The 20515-nt window shown below is 42.4% G+C and overlaps 2 long non-coding RNA genes across 2 annotated transcripts; both read right to left on the reverse strand.

The window, feature by feature from the left end:
- Positions 1-3348: 3348 nt before the first annotated feature.
- Positions 3349-5055, reverse strand: LOC119297137. Its single transcript, XR_005145545.1, has 3 exons — positions 4652-5055; positions 3770-4007; positions 3349-3670 (listed from the first exon to the last, which is right to left on the reverse strand). It is a non-coding gene; the product is annotated as an uncharacterized LOC119297137 (long non-coding RNA).
- Positions 5056-8178: 3123 nt separating this feature from the next.
- On the reverse strand, positions 8179-9864 carry LOC119297138. The gene is made up of 3 exons (XR_005145546.1): positions 9357-9864; positions 8611-8759; positions 8179-8218 (listed from the first exon to the last, which is right to left on the reverse strand). It is a non-coding gene; the product is annotated as an uncharacterized LOC119297138 (long non-coding RNA).
- Positions 9865-20515: the final 10651 nt, after the last annotated feature.

Raw genomic sequence — 20515 nt, forward strand, 5'->3', positions numbered from 1 at the left:
TAAACACTATTCTGATCACGGGATCAGAATAATATTCTGATCACAACCTGACCTGCCCCGCTAGTAATACGTTGAACTTCCCTGTGAACTAGGTTGAACTTCCGCCAACATTGCCCAAATGGGGCTTGCGATATACCGTTGGAAAGCTATGGACACCAATATCATGACCCAACTTAAATTTTTGGCAAAATATAAGCGGTTTAAGTGCAGTTTTGAAAACCATTTTTTCTTCACACAAAAAACGTGAATCGTATTTTCGATCGCATTTTTAAACTGTTTATCAGAATGAGGCATATAATATGGCGTTGGAAAGCTGCTGCAAAACCGCTCCTTCCACATGTTGAAAGTTTTCTCTAATTCCCTATGGTTAAAGAGTAATTTGAAAAAACGTAAAATTTCATAAACCGAACAGCTGAGTTCGTTTTTTCGATGTCATTTCTAAACGGCTAATCCAATGGAGACATATGATACGGCGTTGGAAATCTTATGAAAATGCGCTACTTTTTCATCTTGAATTTTTTTTTCTAATTTTGAATGGTTTAAGAGTAATTTAGAAAATGGTTCCAAGTCCTACCGAGTTCGTATTTTCAAGCTAATTTTTTAACCGTTCGTCCGAATGCAGCAAATGATATGGCGTTGGAAAGCTTGAACAAATGCGAAACTTTTTGGTATGTATTGTTTCTCCCAATTCTTTATAGTTTTAAGTCAGTTTCGAAAATGGCGAAAATCGTATTTTCGCCGTAATTTCTACAAACTTTATTGGAATGGGGCAAATAATATACCGCTAAAAAGCTATGGAAAATGCGGAACTTTTTCATGTTGATGGTTTTTCTGATTCCTAGCTGTTTTCAAGTAATTTTGAAAACAGCGGGATCATGCGTTCTGCCTTTATCGCGAAACAGATTCTTCGAAAATGCACCGCGTGAAGAACCTGAACTTCTCGGCACGTGTACCTGAACTTCACTCTGTTTTTCATGTGATTTTTTTGCTCGTAGCTCTCCATCCACTGCTCATAGCTCTCCATCCACTCACCGAAATTGAGAAAGTGATATACCGATGGAAAACTGCTGTAAACACGCAACTTTGTCGTGTTGATCGTTTTTTCATACTCGCGACAATTTTAAAAGTTTTTCATCTCAAATTCATTCACTATGGTAGTCGAACTTCGTGCTGTTTTCATGTTGAACTTCTGTGTTGTATTTTTGTTTTTACTTTTCCCATCAATTTCGTCAGTGTTACACAAATGATATTCTCTTTGTACAAACCTCTCTCACAACATATTTTTTAACTTTCTCTGACCGAGGACTTGAACTTACACAAATGATATTCCTGCCGTTTTGAAGTAAATTAGAAAATGATGAGATCATGATTTCTGCCTTCATCGCAAACGGAAACGCACTGTATGAAGTAGTTGAACTTCTGGAGCATGTCTGTTTGAACCTCACTCTGTTTTTGGCGTGCTATTTTTTGCAGTGCGTGAAGTAGTTGAACTTCTCGGGCATGTCTGTTTGAACTTCACTCTGTTTCACTTTAATTGTTTTTTTCTTATATGAAATACACACCATGTACTACGTGAACTTCTGGTTACTATCACTTTGAACTTCTCTCTGGTTTGAGATAATTATTTTAAAACACAAAAAACAACATTTTTTTGTATTTTGGACAGCTAAATACACGGTGAACCTCTCTCACAAGAATTTTTTGAACTTTTCCTCGCCGAGCACTTGAACTTCTAGCAACTTTTTTTTTTGTTTATGGGTTGTTTTTAAAAGTGGAAAAATGGTGTTGTGTTTTTTATTTTTTGAACATGTAAATCCTAGGTTTTAATAAACTCCGAACTTCTGTGTTATTTCAATTTGAACTTCACCTTTTTATATTTTGAGTAAAGAATAGTATTCGATTTTTATACGGAAATACAAGGTGAACCTCTCTCACAAGAATTTTTGAACTTCTTCGGACAGAGCACTTGAACTTCTTTCAAAAAACCTTTTAAGCTTTTATTTTTTGCGACATTTTATGCATTTTTTGCTTTTCGGCGAAATGGCCTAGTTGTTCCCTTTTTTCATATGATGATTTTTCTTCTACACGTGGTACACGTGAACTTCGGAATTTTTGAAACAAGAACTTCGCGTGCTATTAATTTCAAGAGTTTTCTGTTTTCATTTTTTGCGTACTTTTTCATGCGTGTTTTGGAAAAACTACCCTGCTTGTAAGAATTTTTTTCGCTTTTGCTTTTCATTTGAACTTCTATGCTTTATGTGTATTGTGTTTGTTTTTGCCAAAAGCTACCTTTTTGTGTGCCATTATTTAAAAAAACGTGAGCTTCTACCCGAATTATAAGTACATTTTTCTCCAAAGCAGATGGGATTCACATAAGGAAGAGTTGCAGAAACAAACAGAACACATTGGACTTGAACACAGAATGAAGAAGATCAACACAGCCGTACTAATTACCGCAAAAAATTGTGGTATCCATTTTTCTTGACGTACTGGATACTTCCAATACATGACCTTCTAGTTAGGTAATGGGAAAAGTCCTAGTTATGTAACAAGTACCAAACCGCTCAATTATTTAAATTTGAACTTCTAGGTCTTTTTGAAAAGAGTGAAAATTTATTTTTATAAACTTTTAAAACTGCTTGGTTTACTTAATTTGACCTTCTTGGTATTGTAATAAAGATTCAACATCTCCCTTATTTAAATTTGAACCTCTATGGTTTTTTTAGAAAAGAGGAAAATCCATTTTTTATAAATTTTGAACCATAGTATTTTTTAAAATTTTGAACTTCTTAGTATATTCTTTAGTAACGAGGAATCCATGTTTCATATTAAACATCGAACCACTCCGCTATTTAAATTTGAACTTCTTGGTTTTTTGACCTTCTCTATTATTTTATATTTAAACTTGTAAGTGTTTTCAATTTGACCTTCTTGGTTTTTTAATAAACATTGAACTTCTCAGTTAGATAAATTTCAACCTCTAGGATTTCTTAAAGAGGGGGAAAAGCCATTTTTTAAAATAAAATTTGGACTTCTACATTTTTATAATGTTTTTAGAAATGTCTAAAATTCCTTTAAACATTGAGTTACTTCTTTTTATTTTTTTCACTTGAGTTTCTTCGTGTGAAAATACCATAGTTATTTACGTCAACTTTTAACAGCGAAGGTTCAGACTTCTCTCTCACATAAAGGAATTTTATTTTTTTTAGTTTTGTAAGTGTTCTACTTTTTCCAAATTTTACTCACTCTTTGTTTCAAAATTTTGGATTTTTGTTCCATGGACTAGCTGGTTTCGCCCTGAACTTCCATTTTCTTTACAAGTTCACAAACATTACACAGACGCCCAGAGTTGCAATTGTAAGCACATACTAAAGAAATTGGTTCCATTATCTTTAAAGATTAACACTTTGAAGAGGACACTGGCTAAATGGGTAAAATGGGGTCAAATGGCAATGCGGTGGAGCTATTCACCACCACACATTTTTTGTCCTCTCATCATTGTACGTGTTCTCTCACACTTTGATTGTCTTTTTGCTTCTTCTCTCCTGGGATGATTAAATCCAGCATTGCCGTAGCAACTAGGAAGATGCATAAATACCATCACGCGAGACAGTGATGTTGAGGGCCTCCTGTATCTTGTACTGAGGAATTCTGCTCTCCAATCTAGGGTCTGGCGAAAAGATCAAATCCCCGATATGAGTCCAATTGCAAGGTGACATGGTTGTCAACATGTGAAAAAGAACAAACATATACACTGCACTGGACTCACCTGTTTTTGTTGGGGGTCGGCCAGTTCTGCCAAGACGGGGATAGGGGAGTTCCTGGGTGCCGCCGAGAACCAGGCGCGGATAGCCCTTGTCCGGCTCACCGAGGTCATTGTAGTAGTCATAGCGGTACACACGGTCCCACTCCTCGTACTTTTTGGTTGTGCCGTCGCCTCGGAGATTGTTGAGTTCATCTTTGACGGTTTTGCACCAAAAGTGCAGCATTTTGCTGGGCAAATAGGTCTGAAAAAATAACGATAAAATGAAGTGACAAATAAACAAAACAAAACCTGTGAGAAGCAGGACTACTCAGTCCCCCAAACCCATGCAGGCAGGTGCTCTGGGATTGAAAACAGGACTACTACCAATTAACCTGTGAGAAAAACAGATTTCAGTTTGTTTGCTTGTGATCTGTTTCTGAAGACAAGTTTATATGTCTGTCTCCCAATCCCCTGATCATCAGCGGAACACTTAAACATAGTTATTTTTCCTTTTGGTAAACAATAGAAAAGTTGGCATGTTGCTATAAGATCTAATGACTAGCTAGTTGTGGATCGAGAGATTCGGATATGCGTGGGGATGGGTGATTCTTGTCCAGAAAAAAAGCCTATTAAACTATCAAACTCATGACACCTGCAACTTGTTGTTTTATAATTGTAATAATACTGGTAACTTGTACGAACCAGTCCGTTATGTCTACGAATAAAACTCTTAAGATGAGTTCAGTCAGTAGGGATGGCAGTGGAGCAGTCCATGGCGGCGCGTGCGAGCAGTCCATGTTCTACTCATGCTCTGTATCTTCCTTTGTTCTTGCTTATCCATCAAAATCAAGGCGTCGACTTCATTAGGAGGAAGAAAATAGCATTAGCATTAGCTAGAAACACTACCTCTTGCGTCTTCAGGCCAGCGGATCTTCACACAGCAGCAACTAGGACGAGATGGTGTGCACCTTGCGAGCCGGATCCTCGGAAGTAACCTTCCTTGAGAAGGTCGAGCTGGCCTTTGCGAGAAGGTCAACCAGCAGCGGTTGGGGAAAGCAGGCGAGTTCAGGGCATCACGACGGTGGACGGACGCGATGTGGAGCAGCCGCAGCGAGAAGAAGACAGGGCGCGGTGATGGAGTGCAGGGCCGGGGTTCCGATGCCTGGTGTTGACGGCGGCAGGATCCAGCAAAGATCACTGGAGGAAGAGAAGGAGAAGAGGAAGGGATTGACAGGATTTCCGCCGGCAGCAAGAAAGGGACTGCATGGGGAGGCGGCCATGGATTGCATGCCAGGATGATGGTGCTCGAGGATCCCCGGCGGCGGCGACGACTGGGCCATGGAGGAGCGTGCGGCCATGGCGGAAGTGCGGCAACAGGTTCCCGGTGGCGTGGGCGACGCCCAGCGACCCCGCGCTGGTAGGTCCAGGGGGGCGCCTTGGATATGTCGGCCAGCTGGAGGAGGCGCGCAGGGCGGCGAGATCGAGCGAGGGTGGCGGCGCTCGGGGGAGGGGATCGAGGGAGGTCAAGGTGGGGATCGGGGCAGCGGGCGGGGTGGGGTGGTTTTTTTGGACGGGAGGTGGGGGATCGTGGATGGTGGGGGATCGAGGAAGGGTGGGCTTTTTCTGTCACCGGTAGGTTCGGGAGTTCGGGAACAAGTCCATCGAGCCCTATATAGGGCCACCGTGATCCAAATAACTATTTTGATCCCGGGATCAGAATAGTGCTACTCTATATACATACATACATACATACATACATACATACATATATATATACATAAACAATATTCTGATCACGGGATCAGAATAATATTCTAATCACAACCTGACCTGCCCGGCTAGTAGTACGTTGAACTTCCGTGTGAACTAGGTTGAACTTCGGCCAACATTGCCCAAATGGGGCTTGCAATATACCGTTGGAAAGCTATGGACACCAATATCATGAGCCAACTTAAATTTTTGGCAAAATATAAGTGGTTTAAGAGCAGTTTTGAAAACCGTTTTTTCTTCGCAAAAAAAAGTGAATCGTATTTTTGATCGAATTTCTAAACCGTGTATCGGAATGAGGCATATAATATGGCGTTGGAAAGCTGCTGCAAAACCGCTCCTTCCACATGTTGAAAGTTTCTCTAATTCCCTATGGTTAAAGATTAATTTGAAAAAACGTAAAATTTCGTAAACCGAACAGCTAGTTCGTTTTTTCGATGTCATTTCTAAACGGCTAATCCAATGGAGGTATATGATACGGCGTTGGAAAGCTTATGAAAATGCGCTACTTTTTCACCTTGAAAGTTTTTTTTCTAATTTTGAATGGTTTAAGACTAATTTAGAAAATGGTCCAAGTCCTACCAAGTTCATATTTTCGAGCTAATTTTTTAACCGTTTGTATGAATGCAGCAAATGATATGGCGTTGGAAAGCTTGAACAAATGCGAAACGTTTTGGTATGTATTGTTTCTCCCAATTCTTTACGGTTTTAAGTAAGTTTCGAAAATGGCGAAAAACATATTTTCGCCATAATTTCTACAAGTTTTATCAGAATGGGGCAAATAATATACCGCTGAAAAGCTACGGAAAATGCGAAACTTTTTCATGTTGATTGTTTTCTCTGATTCCTAGCCGTTTTCAAGTAATTTCAAAAACAGCGGCATCATGCGTTCTGCCTTTATCGCGAAACAGATTCTTTGAAAATGCACCGCTTGAAGAACCTGAACCTCTCGGCGCGTGTACCTGAACTTCACTCTATTTTTCACATGATTTTTTTGCTCGTAGGTCTCCATCCACTGCTCGTAACTCCATCCACTCACCGGAATTGAGCAAGTGATATACCAGTGGAAAGCTGTTGTAAGCACATAACTTTCCCGTGTTGATCGTTTTTTCATACTCATGATGATTTTAAAAGTTTTTCATCTGAAATTCATTCAGCGTAGTAGTTGAACTTCATACTGTTTTCACGTTGGACTTCTGTGACGTATTTTCGTTTGTAATTTTCTCATTAATTCGTCAGTGTTACACAAATGATATTCTTATTGTACAAACCTCTCTCACAATAATATTTTTAACTTTCTCCGACGGAGTACTTGAACTTATAACGACAACAAATTTAGCCTTTGCATTTCTATTCCTTTTTAATACAAAATGCATACCGTGTAGAACGTGAACTTCTGGTAGTTTATCAACCTGAACTTCTCTCGGTTACGTGAAAATATCTAAGTTTTTTATAAATATTAATCTGAATTTCTTAGTCCTTTTTTTGTGAATTTTGAAGCGCTCCATTTTTTAAAGTTGAATTTCTTGTTATTTTATTTTTTAACTTCTTGCTTCCATTGTCTCATAAAGAGGGAAATTTGAGTTTTCTATAATCATCGAACTTCTGCATCTTTTTAATACGGACTTCCTGGTTTTATTTCTTAATCTTTTTTATGAAATTTTGAAGCGCTCTATTTTTAAAAGTTGAACTTTTTGTTTCAATTCTTTAATAATGAGGAAAATCTGAGTTTTCTATAATCATCGAACTTCTCCATCTTTTTAATTTGGACATCCTGGTTTTATTCTTAATATTTTTTTATGAAATTTTGAAGCGCTCTATTTTTAAAAGTTGAACTTCTTGTTATTTTATTTTTGAACTTCTTGTTTCCATTCTTTAATAACGAGCAAAATCTGAGTTTTCTATAATCATCGAACTTCTCCATCTTTTTAATATGGACTTCCTGGTTTTATTTCTTAATCTTTTTTTCAATTTGAACTTCATGGTTGATTCTTCAATACTAAGGGACATTTGAGTATTTTAATAACGGTAAAATCTCGGGGCTTCCCTGTATTTTGTAGTTTTATTAATCGAAACCAACATATTAAAAACACAATTTTTTTGTATCAACTCATACTGTTAAACTTCAGGAAAAAGTACAAAACAAGAAAGTAGACAACATCATGTACAAATGGGGGCCAAATAAACTAACGGTCAGATTCCCTTCTTATGCCTCACTTAATTTCACATGTACAAATTGACTTCATTTCACTGTTTGACCTTCATCATACACCTCGTATATCCAGCTCAAAATCAAAATGAAAACGATGCCTCTCCAAACACAACATGTGCATAGAGAGCTATAGTTGTTCCTTTACAACTATTTCTGAACTTCTACGGCCAATCCATTTTTCTGTAGTAGATGCACAATAACTATAGAAGAGAGATTTTTTTGCTGGATGGACAGAGAAGTTTAACGTTGAGGAAGAGTAGGATGCCCCGACAGAGGAGGACATTGGCTGGAAGTGGCCTCACAAGAAGCAGCACTGCATCGCAGCAACACTGATTCTCACGAAAGACGACCATCTTCCTGAACTCAGACCATCTTTCCGAATGGTGGCACACCTGTCCCTTGCACCTCATTGTGACCTTCTCCCCTGCCATGTGGTGAACTTCTTCCTCCTGTTGTTCATGTGGGTAGCGAGCAGCAGAGCGGCACGGAGGATCCTGGCGACACAAACTTTTGATCATAAATGAGAGAAAAAAGCACCAAATAGTAGGGGGCTACTGCTACTAACCCAAATACGGAAGGCTCCAGCCACAACATGTTTGAAATGCCATAAACATACATGATTTTCAAAATAATGTATACATGTTGTTCTATGATTTAGTTCATGTGTGCACAAACATTATTTCAAAAGAAGAGAGTGTGCCATTTGTACTAATCTAGAATCAAAATTATGTGTGAAAATAATAACTGAAGCATAACAAGAAGGTGCTCGATATATCCACAACAACACAAAGTATCCAAGATATTTGCAAAACTGAAACATAACAAGAAGGTGATCACATGGTACAAGCGAATGGTATTGGTTTGGAAGCAGAGAGCTCCCAATCACCTTGCCTTGGTAAATATCCACGGCTACGATGTGCTTCAGCTCACCGATGGTGTTGTACATGCTGTCGACGTTTGAGTGTGTGTGATGATGGCTGAACACACACATCGAGCCTATCCATCCGCTGCTTTTTTCCAGAAATGATGATACACCTAATAATCAACTGATTAGGTAGTGGCGTCATATCAACCAGAAAGTAAGATGTTTTCAGGATGTGTGCACATGCACGACAACTAGCCATGACACTGGAAGATGAGTTGCACTAGCATTAATCAATTTGGCCTGCTGAAATCAACACGGTGAACTGCAGCAATGCTAATTACTGTAGAAAATGGTCAAGAATAGTCAACCGTGTGCAGCCATACTAATTTCCTTTTGTCGCATATAAACAAAAGCAGTTGGAGGCATATTTTTCAAGACAAAAATGCTTTAGTGTATCATGATATAAGAGATTTCTGAACTGAATCAATATGGGTTTAATAAGAAATACTCCAAGGCAGTGGCATATTTGAGCATGTGAATGAGCATGTAAACATTTAAATTTAAAAAGTAAATCTGTTTCCTACTGTAAAATACATCGAATCAAAAAAAATGACTAATTACGGCCGAAAGCACCATAAGTTATTAAAAGTTGAGAGGATAATTGAACGGAGCAGTTTAAGGTAGCAAGCAATTTCTCCCAAAATGGTGATTTTCTGTTTTTTGGACCATATTTTCAGTCGGTATAGGCATGGGAGAAGGATGCTCACCATCGACAGGAGGAGTCGCGATGAAGGAAACTGGTATGCGGTAGGAAGTTCAGGAAGCAGTGTCGGGCGGGAGGCAGGCAACAGCCGATGCGTGGAGAGGAGGATGGCGGGGGTTGCGGGGTGAGGATGTCCGTTAGCTGGGGCAACTGCGGCGGGCGCGACGGCGGTCGTTGGTTGCGATGGCCGATGGAGGTCCAGCGGCTTGGGGTGCGTCGGGCCGGTTGGGTCGGTGGCGGAAGGCCTGCCTGGACTGAGCAGCTGGCAGACGGAGCCGCACAGGGATCGGGGGCGGCGATGGGACTGACCGGCCGGCTGCGGGAGGCGCGCTGGGGTCGGGGCGGCGATGGGGCCGAGCTGCCGTCTATGGGAGGCGCGTTGGGGTTGGGGCCGGCGACGGGGCCGAGCGGTCGGCGGCGAGAGGTGCGCTGGGGTCAGGGTGGCGATGGGGCTGAGCGGCCGGCGACGGAAGGCCTGTCGGGGTGGGCGGCGGCGACGGGGCCAGGGTGGCCGGTGACGGGAGGTGCGCCGACACCAGGGGCCACCAGTAGTTGTGGAGAGGAGCGAGCGCTCCATGGCGTTGGATCGGGGAAGGGCAGGTTGGGGATCGGGGAGGAGGTGGTGGACGAGTGGATGTGGGTGTGGCCTTTTTTCTCTCCGCAGGTTCGGGAGGATATCAGGAAACATCCCATCGCTACCTATATAGGGCCCCGTGATCCAAATAGTTATTCTGATCCCGGGATTAGAATAGTGTCACTCTATATATATAGGCGCACTATTCTGATCCTGGGATCAGAATAGTTATTCGGATCACGGTCGGCCCTATATAGGCGCGTGGAGGTCTTCCTGAACTCCTGATCCGGTAGGAAAAGAAAAAACAACTTACTGGCATCCTCGACCTCCCACCCCGCGCCGCCCCACCCATCGAACGCGCCCCTGCTACAGGCTCAGCCCGCACCGGCGCCCCTGCGACTCCGGGCGCCGCCGCCCCTGCAAACCCGGGCGCCGCCGCACTCGGCAACCTCGCGAGTCGCCGTCCCCTGCAATCTCGGGCGCCACCGCCCTCCCGGCACCGGCATCTCCTCTCCGACATGCCTCCCGCCGCCACCCCCTGTCCACGGCACCTCCTCTCCTGCCCGCCTCCCGCCGCCACCCCCCATCCCCAGCACCTCCTCTCCGGCCCGCCTCCCGCCGCATGCTCTTCTTCTTCTCGGATGCACCAACATCCCTGCCAATACACACCGCTTCCCAAATCCTCCTGACGACCGAGGCCCGGCCAACCACCCTATGTGGACCGCCTGTGCTGTCACCGCTGTGAATCCCCACCACAGCATCGCCTCACTGCGCAGCAGATCCCGTGTAGGTCTGCCCCCATGCTCCTGCAGGTCGACTGCGCCACCGCACGAAGTTCACCGACCAGATGCTTTGGCTGGATCCGTCAGTGGTGCGTCGCCTCGGTTAATCTCCACTGCCGCCCCTACAGCTCCCCAATTCCGGCCGACCTCGGTGTCATCGAGCTCCCTTCCCCATCGGGCTGGGCCTCATCATCCCGCATGCAGCCTCGCCGTGGCCAAGAGCAATGCCAAGCCATTGAATCCCCACGCGACGCTAACTCCATCTTAGTCACAGCCGCGCGAGGCCCGGCTAGACAGCAGCCCACATGGCATTAGTGTTCGCACCAGGAACACGCATGTTGCGGTTGTAGAATCTTCCTAGGCTGAACTCCTTCGGCCGTTCAACTCTGCATCTGCGCATCATTCAGTTTGAGGAGCTCGACGAGTACGATTTATCAGAGGAGAAACCCAGTCTCGCTTTAATTCCAGTGAATTTAGATCATTTTCTACTGCTTCTATTGATGCGCTCTGCTCAATTCTTCCTTCTGCCGAAAGTGTAGCTGTGTGTGGATTTCGTTTGGTGTCATGGGATCGAATGGGGAAAGATAAAGGACACGTGGGTGGTGAGGAGATAGACTAGAAGATGTGGTGTAGAAAAGAAAGAACGTGTGCACCAGTAAGTCTTGCTTTTTGCATCTGTGATTACGTGTTGTTCTTTCTGTAGTTCTTATCCGCACAGGGGATGCTCGGCCAAGGGAGAAACCAAGCGGCGCCTGAGCTCCAGCTCCATGGCCATGCTCTGCCAGACCTTCTCGGGAGGTCGCCTCGACCTTCGTCAATGACAGAAATCGTCAAGGACTGAGATTCACCAAGCCTGAGATTATTTTTTCACTGCCTTGTTTGACCCGCTTGACTACCAACTACGGATTTTAGCAAGCAAAAAATGGATGTTGTGAGAGAGGCTCATGGTGTATTTACATGTGCAAATACACACAAAAAATATTGTTTTGTGAATTAAAATAATTCTTTCAATCCATTACAAATTTGGAACAAAATGCTCTACATTAAAAAGTTTTTCCTATTCAACAACTTTTCAAAGGTGTATAAATATTTTTGTTCTAAAACAAAATGGTGCATGTTGTTTGAAATAAAATCTTAACCATTATGTTTTAGAAATTCATGGTTTAGATATAAATGCGAAGTTCACGTGTACCATATACTGAAGAAATTCATTAATGAAAAAAAGGACCGTCTTGGCCATTTCAGTGACAACAAAAAAATGCCTAAAAATATCGTGATAAAAAAACAAATATTATAAAATGGAAAAAACTATAATTTCATTTTGTAAAAAGTTAGAGCGGGTCGATGTCTATAAAAACTCATATTTTTTCCATTACTAAAGCGAAACAAAGAAAAGTACAAAGTGATAACTTCCGGAAGTTCACGTAGTACATGGTGTGTTTTTCGTATGAGAAAAATACAATAATAACGCAAATTCTAAAAGTTTTGTTGCTAGAAGTTCAAGTGCTCGGCCCGGAAAACTTCAAAAATTCTTCTAAAACAGGTTCACCATGTGTTTAGATGATCAAAAACAGATACAAAAATATGTTGTTTTGGGTGTTTTAGAATAATTCTCTCAAACCAGAGAGAAGTTCAAAGTGATAACAACCGGAAGTTCACGCACTTCATGGTGTGTGTTTCGTATGGAAAAAATACAATAAAAAGGTAAAAAAAATGTTGCTAGAAGTTCAAGTGCTCGGCCCGGGAAAAATCATAAATTCGTGAGAGAGAGGTTCACAATGTATTCAAAAACTTTCCAAACGGTATATCTTATGCTCTATTCCAAAGGGTATATCACACGCTCTATTACGAAAAACGGTTAAAACAAATTGGTGTATGTTGTTCAGAATTTATATTGCGGGACGTCCGACCTTCAATTACATATTTTAAAAATGGGAAAAAATGGTGTCCGACCTTCAATTGCGTGTAATTCGACGTACACACAAAAATGTGATAGAAGTTCATAGTGAAAACAACGAGAAGTCCAAGTACTGCAAGGAATGCATTTTCAGTTGAGAATAAAATTATATAAAAATAAAATCTTAAAAGGTTTGTTAAAAGAAGTTCAATTGCTCTGTGCGGGAAAGTTCAAAAATTATTGCAAGAGAGTTTCACCTTGTATTTCCATATTCAAAAACACATAAAAATTATTTTTATGTGTTTTAAAACAATTCTGTCAATCCACAAAGAAGTTCAGTTATTATTTGGGAAGCAATTTGATTTCAAAAAGAAGATAAAAAAACCAAATTACAAAAATGGAAAAGGTTCATGTACTACATGGTGTGTGTTTAGTATGAGAAAAATAAATTAAAAAGGCAAGGTGAACTTTTTTGTTGTTATAAGTTCAGGTCCTCGGTGGGAGAAAGTTAAAAAAATTATTGTGAGAAGGGTTTGTACAATGTCCTCCTCTATCGGGGCATCCTACTCTTCCTCGACGTTAAACTTCTTTGTCCATCCAGCAAAAAAATCTCTCTTCTATAGTTATTGTGCATCTACTACAGAAAAATGGATTGGCCATAGAAGTTCAGAAATAGTTGTAAAGGAACAACTATAGCTCTCTATGCACATGTTGTGTTTGGAGAGGCATGGTTTTCATTTTGATTTTGAGCTGGATATACGAGGTGTATGATGAAGGTCAAACAGTGAAATGAAGTCAATTTGTACATGTGAAATTCAGTGAGGCATAAGAAGGGAATCTGACCGTTAGTTTATTTGGACCCCATTTGGACATCATGTTGTCTACTTTCTTGTTTTGTACTTTTTCCTGAAGTTTAAAAGTATGAGTTGATACAAAAAAATTGTGTTTTTAGTATGTTGGTTTCGATTAATAAAACTACAAAATACAGGGAAGCCCCGAGATTTTACCGTTATTAAAATACTCAAATGTCCCTTAGTATTGAAGAATCAACCATGAAGTTCAAATTGAAAAAAAAAGATTAAGAAATAAAATCAGGAAGTCCATATTAAAAAGATGGAGAAGTTCGATGATTATAGAAAACTCAGATTTTGCTCGTTATTAAAGAATGGAAACAAGAAGTTCAAAAATAAAATAACAAGAAGTTCAACTTTTAAAAATAGAGGGCTTCAAAATTTCATAAAAAATATTAAGAATAAAACCAGGAAGTCCAAATTAAAAAGATGGAGAAGTTCGATGATTATAGAATCTCAGATTTTCCTCGTTATTAAATAATGGAAACAAGAAGTTCAAAAATTAAATAATAAGAAGTTCAACTTTTAAAAATAGAGCGCTTCAAAATTTCATAAAAAAATTAAGAAGTAAAACCAGGAGTCCAAATTAAAAAGATGGAGAAGTTCGATGATTATAGAAAACTCAGCTTTTCCTCGTTATTAAAGAATGGAAACAAAAAGTTCAACTGTTAAAAATAGAGCACTTCAAAATTTCATAAAAAAGATTAAGAAATAAAACCAGGAAGTCCATATTAAAAAGATGCAGAAGTTCGATGATTATAGAAAAACTCAAATTTCCGTCGTTATGAGACAATGGAAGCAAGAAGTTCAAAAATAAAATAACAAGAAGTTCAACTTTAAGAAATGGAGTGCTTCAAAATTCACAAAAAAAGGATTAAGAAATTCAGATTAATATTTATAAAAAACTTAGATATTTTCACGTAACCGAGAGAAGTTCAGGTTGATAAACTACCAGAAGTTCACGTTCTACACGGTGTGCATTTTGTATTAAAGAGGAATAAAAATGCAAAGGCTAAATTTGTTGTCGTTATAAGTTCAAGTACTCCGTCGGAGAAAGTTAAAAAAATATTGTGAGAGAGGTTTGTACAACAAGAATATCATTTGTGTAACACTGACGAATTGATGAGAAAATTACAAACGAAAATATGTCACAGAAGTCCAACGTGAAAACAGTGTGAAGTTCAACTACTACGCTGAATGAATTTCAGATGAAAAACTTTTAAAATCATCACGAGTATGAAAAAATGATCAACACGGGAAAGTTATGTGCTTACAGAAGCTTTCCACTGGTATATCACTTGCTCAATTCCGGTGAGTGGATGGAGTAATGAGCAGTGGATGGAGACCTACGAGCAAAAAAATCACGTGAAAAACAGAGTGAAGTTCAGGTACACGCGCCGAGAAGTTCAGGTTCTTCAAGCAGTGCATTTTCGAAGAATCTGTTTCGCGATAAAGGCAGAACGCATGATGCCGCCGTTTTCAAAATTACTTGAAAACGGCTAGGAATCAGAGAAAACCATCAACAGGAAAAAGTTTCGCATTTTCCGTAGCTTTTCAGCGGTATATTATTTGCCCCATTCCGATAAAGTTTGTAGAAATTACGACGAAAATACGTTTTTCGCCATTTTTGAAACTTACTTAAACCGTAAAGAATTGGGAGAAACAATACATACCAAAAAGTGTCACATTTGTTCAAGCATTCCAACGCCATATCATTTGCTGCATTCGGACGAACGGTTAAAAAATTAGCTCGAAAATATGAACTTGGTAGGACTTGGAACCATTTCCTAAATTACTCTTAAACCATTCAAAATTAGAAAAAAAACATTCAAGATGAAATAGTAGCGCATTTTCATAAGCTTTCCAACACCGTATCATATGCCTCCATTGGATTAGCCGTTTAGAAATGACATTGAAAAAACGAACTCAGCTGTTCGGTTTACGAAATTTTACGTTTTTTCAAATTACTCTTTAACCATAGAGAATTAGAGAAAACTTTCAACATGTGGAAGGAGCGGTTTTGCAGCAGTTTTCCAACGCCATATTATATGCCTCATTCCGATAAACGGTTTAGAAATTCGATCAAAAATATGATTCACGTTTTTTGTGCGAAGAAAAAACGGTTTTCAAAACTGCTCTTAAACCACTTATATTTTGCCAAAAATTTAAGTTGGGTCATGATATTGGTGTCCATAGCTTTCCAACGGTATATCGCAAGCCCCATTTGGGCAATGTTGGCGGAAGTTCAACCTAGTTCACACGGAAGTTCAACGTACTACTAGACAAGGTATTACTTACCTTTGTTCTCCTCGAGCTGCCTCTTGGCAAGGCCGACATCTTTCTCGGACAGCTCGAGGTTCCACTTCAGTGCGGCGACCTCCGCAGTCAGTGCGGTAGAGGTCAGCAGCGAAGCCTGCATACGCATATAGACATACTTGTATTAGACTCATGCAGATATTATTTGATCCTCTACTCGTCTTTTCTTTGTGAACACCAAATAGAGCATCAGGGGCTACTATCTATGCAGTAATATTTTCCTATATTTTAAACACTTACCTCAAAGCCTGTTAGAAGGCTGGCATAGGCTTCAGTCAGTCCGCTCTTGGCAGACTGAACCTTCTTGATCACCGCACTCATAATAGTGCGGTGCTCTTCGTCGATGGAAGCGCCGCGAAGCGCTCCCAGTAGGTTGTCCAGTGCCTCTGGATGGACAGAGGTCACCGGCACGGGCGGCGTGCCCCTCTTGGAAGGGGGCCGCCTGTCGGAGTCCGGAACCACTGGAGGTTCCGGCGTGGTGTTCGGCTGAGGGCCGAACTTGGAATCCTTGGGAGTCTCGCTCCCTTTGCGCCTGTAGTCCGGAAGGTCGCCTTGAGGCACCTCCAGGACTATCTCCCCCCGGCTTGGTGCCCCTTGAGACAATACCTCGACATTGTCCGTAGGGCGAGGAAAGGAGGCGGTTGGAAGTGTATCACTATTCATATCCGACAAGTCCAAGGAACCGCCCGACGAGGATACGTCGATACGGGCTCGGGGCGGACTGCATGATCATATTTGGCATTAGGGAAAGCAGTGCAATAAAAATATGCTATGAGTTACTCTGGTATCCGAATACTTACGACTTCGCCAGGGGCTTGGCCCTTAGTAACCACTCGTCTTCGCTGTCGGCGGCCGTGGTGGAACAGTCAGGAAGGAGAGTCCTTCCCTTCTTGGACCCTTCGGCCTCCCCGGTTGGGGTGGCCTTCCTTTTCTTGTCTCCCCCGGCTGGAGGGGGAGAAGCATCATCTTCGTCCTCCTTGTTTTCATGGGAGGAGTGCGCCTCGGAGTTATCGGATGATGAGTCCGATACCACCTGGCGTCGGGCACTCTTTCGGGTTCCTGTGGCCTTCTTCTTGATCTTCTTCTCCGGCACCTCATCAGGAGCCGGAGTCCGCATCTCCGTCAGGAGAGAGTCTGCAGGGTCTTCGGGCAGAGGGGCCGGGCAGTCAATATGCTCCGATGTCTCCACCTAGTCCTGTCAAAGGCATGGGAGCTCAGATCCCGCACATGGTTAAACTATGGAAAATAAATACCCTACGAGATGTACAGAACTTACAGGATTTGCAGGGCGCGTCGCGCTTAGCCCGCAGTCCTCGGTAAGGGAAGGGGGGACCTCGGCGCCCATAAACAGCACCTTCCAAACGTCCTTATGTGTCGTGTCGAAGAGCTCGCGTAGAGTCTGGTGCTGGGCTGGGTTGAACTCCCACAAGTTGAAAGCCCGTTGTTGACACGGGAGGATCCGGCGGAAGAGCATGACCTGGACTATGTTGACAAGCTTGAGTTTCTTGCTTATCATGTTCCGGATACACTTCTAGAGTCCTTCCAGCTCCACCGATGAGCCCTAGGACAGGCCCTTCTCCTTCCAGGAAGTAAACCAAGTGGGGATTCTAGATCGAAACTCGGGGGGGCCGCCACCCAGTTGGTGTCGCACAGCTCGGTGATGTAGAACTACCCCGATTGCCACCCCTTTATGGTCTCAACGTAGGAGCCCTCGAGCCATGTAACATTGGGCATCTTGCCCACCATGGCTCCGCCGCATTCCGCTTGTTGGCCGCCTACTACTTTCGGTTTGACATCGAAGGTCTTCAGCCACAGGCCAAAGTGGGGCCGGATGCGGAGGAAAGCCTTGCACACGATGATGAACACCGAGCTGTTGAGGATGAAATTCAGGGCCAGATCATGGAAGTCAAGCCCATAATAGAACATAAGGCTGTGGACGAATGGATGGAGGGGAAACCCCAGTCCGCGGACAAAGTGGGTGAGGAAAACCACCCTTTCGTAAGGTTCCGGGGTAGGGACGACCTGCACCGCGGCTGGCTGGCAGTGTGCAATCTCCGCGGCTAAATATCCATCCCCACACAGCTTTTTGATGTCTCCCTTCGTAACGGAGGAGACCATCCACTTGCCTCCCGCTCCGGACATGTTTGGAGAGGGTTGAGGAGAAGGATGTGGACTTGGGCGCTGGAGCTCGAGTGCGCAAGAATGGATGAGCAAGGAGGAAGAAGGCGTGGGTGGAAAAAGGTGAACCCTTATCCCTTTATAAGGGCGGACGAAACTATGCGCCCCCACCAGCCTGGTAAAACTCGCTTATCCCCCAAGCGCCGCAATTGATGGTGTGGTTGGGTTACCCACGTCTGTATTGATGGGAATCCCGTAATAAGGGGACACGATCTCTGCTTCGACAAGACGTGCCAAGGAAACCGCCTCGCGAAACACGCTGAGGTTGGTTGTGAAAAACGATTCGAATGGTGACCTGGCTGTTGTGTGATGTCACACTGCGGAATGCATCGGCAGATTAGATTTGTGAAAATATTATTCTCTCTATCGTTGTATGTGGAACTTATTTTGCAGAGTCGGACACGATCCTCGTGTTCAAAATCTTCTATGAAGTATTCGGAGGAGGAACCCGCCTTGCAATGCCGAAGACAATCTGCGCGCTGGACTCATCGTCATTGAAGCCTGGTTCAGGGGCTACTGAGGGAGTCCTGGATTAGGGGGTATCCGGACAGCCGGATTATATCCTTTGGCCGGACTGTTGGACTATGAAGATACAAGATTGAAGACTTCATCCCGTGTCCGGATGGGACTCTCCTTGGTGTGGAAGGCAAGCTTGGCAATACAGATATATAGATCTCCTTCCTTGTAACCGACTCTGTGTAACCCTAGCCCCCTCCGATGTCTATATAAACCGGAGGGTTTAGTCCGTAGGACCAACAACAACAATCATACCATACGCTAGCTTCTAGGGTTTAGCCTCTTTGATCTCGTGGTAGATCAACTCTTGTACTACTCATATTATCAAGAACAATCAAGCAGGACGTAGGGTATTACCTCCATCAAGAGGGCCCGAACCTGGGTAAACACCGTGTCCCCTGCCTCCTGTTACCATCCGCCTAGACGCACAGTTCGGGACCCCCTACCCGAGATCCGCCGGTTTTGACACCGACATGTGGCCTAATCACAAACAGTTCATCTGAGTGAACCGTATGCTCTATATCGCACACGCCTTCATCAGGCTGCCCGTTTCTTTTGTTCCTCCTCATCGCAAACAGTTCATTGACCTGAACCGTATATCCTACGTTGCACACCCAACTAAAATCTGAACCGTGTTTGATAGCTCCACCATCACAAATGTTTTGCACCTTTTTTGACGGTTCTTTTACACCACCATTTGCGATTATGGCATCGCTCACAGTTTCGTTGAAGGGTCTCTGATCGTAGTGTCGCATTTGGACCATCCTGCAATAGTGTTATGTAAGGTGTATTATTTCCGGCACGGTGACCAAGGCACATAATAATACACATGTTAGGACGAAATTAACCTTGGAAAAATCATTGATTATTGGCAACTAAATCATTAGGCAAGGAAAGTAAGAGATAAACACAATCAGGAGAGAGATACTTTTCCCTTTTCTCTTTACAAGAAGAGATGCATGCAATCAGGGTAGAGATACTCTCCTTTTTTTTGAAGGGCTACGACGGAATTAATATAAATTAGAAGAAATGCACCTGACATTTTGAAATTTTATCAAAAAACAAATACACCTTACATAAAGGAACAGATGGAGTATGAGAATGAAATATATCGTGTGCTTAATATGAAATGTCAATCAGATTAATAAATGGATTATTAATAATAGGGCAATTAGCCTGCTAATGGCCAATTAGCCTGCTAATTGGGTTTTCTATTGCAAACGATTATTGAGAAAACACCATGGGCAATGACCTCAGGCAACGCACATGGTTTCTAGGAATAAACCGTGTTGGATCAATGAACAATCACACACGACATCCTCTTGAAAACTGTTTGCGTTAGGCTACCTTGCGCGAACGTTTACCACATAAAAAGTGTGTGTGATGGACAACCTTTGATGCACATTTTCTTCTACGCACCGTGTGTGATGCATTCAATAACACAAACGATAAAAATGTTAATATTGTGTGCAATGGAAACGCTATCACAAAATATTTAATGGGGAAATTGTGTGTGATGCATCGGCGAACGGTAACGTTTTCCTTGGAGTGACTGTCTGGGATGTATATACGAACGAAAACGTGCTTCTTGGATTAACTGTGTGGGATGTACATACTAATGGAAACGTATTCCTTGGATTGACTGTGTGGAATATACATACGAACGGAAACGTTTAGCTGGGACTGACTGTGTGGCATGTACCTACACCCGGAAATGATTCGGCATGTATAATTGTATTTTTTTAGCACAACTATACGTATAACCGTATTTGATTGCTCGCCCATCGCACATGACCTCACTTTGCCGAGTGTGTGTGACTGGAGGGCCTATCCATGATGATTTCTGGGTCGTGTGGGAAGGACCCCCCCTATCGCAACACTCACTTGACGACAGTTAAAAATGCCGTTGGGGAAAGGGGTTAAAAACTGTTTTTATAGCACCTCGTTGTACTAGTGGATCTTGCAAGTCATATGCACCTATTATGTGTTATGATCCTTAAACCCCAAGGTGATAACGATTGGGATACTTTCCGGTGATGACCGTAGTTT

Source organism: Triticum dicoccoides, chromosome 5A (genome assembly GCF_002162155.2).
Source record: "Triticum dicoccoides isolate Atlit2015 ecotype Zavitan chromosome 5A, WEW_v2.0, whole genome shotgun sequence".
Taxonomy (NCBI): Eukaryota; Viridiplantae; Streptophyta; class Magnoliopsida; order Poales; family Poaceae; genus Triticum; species Triticum dicoccoides.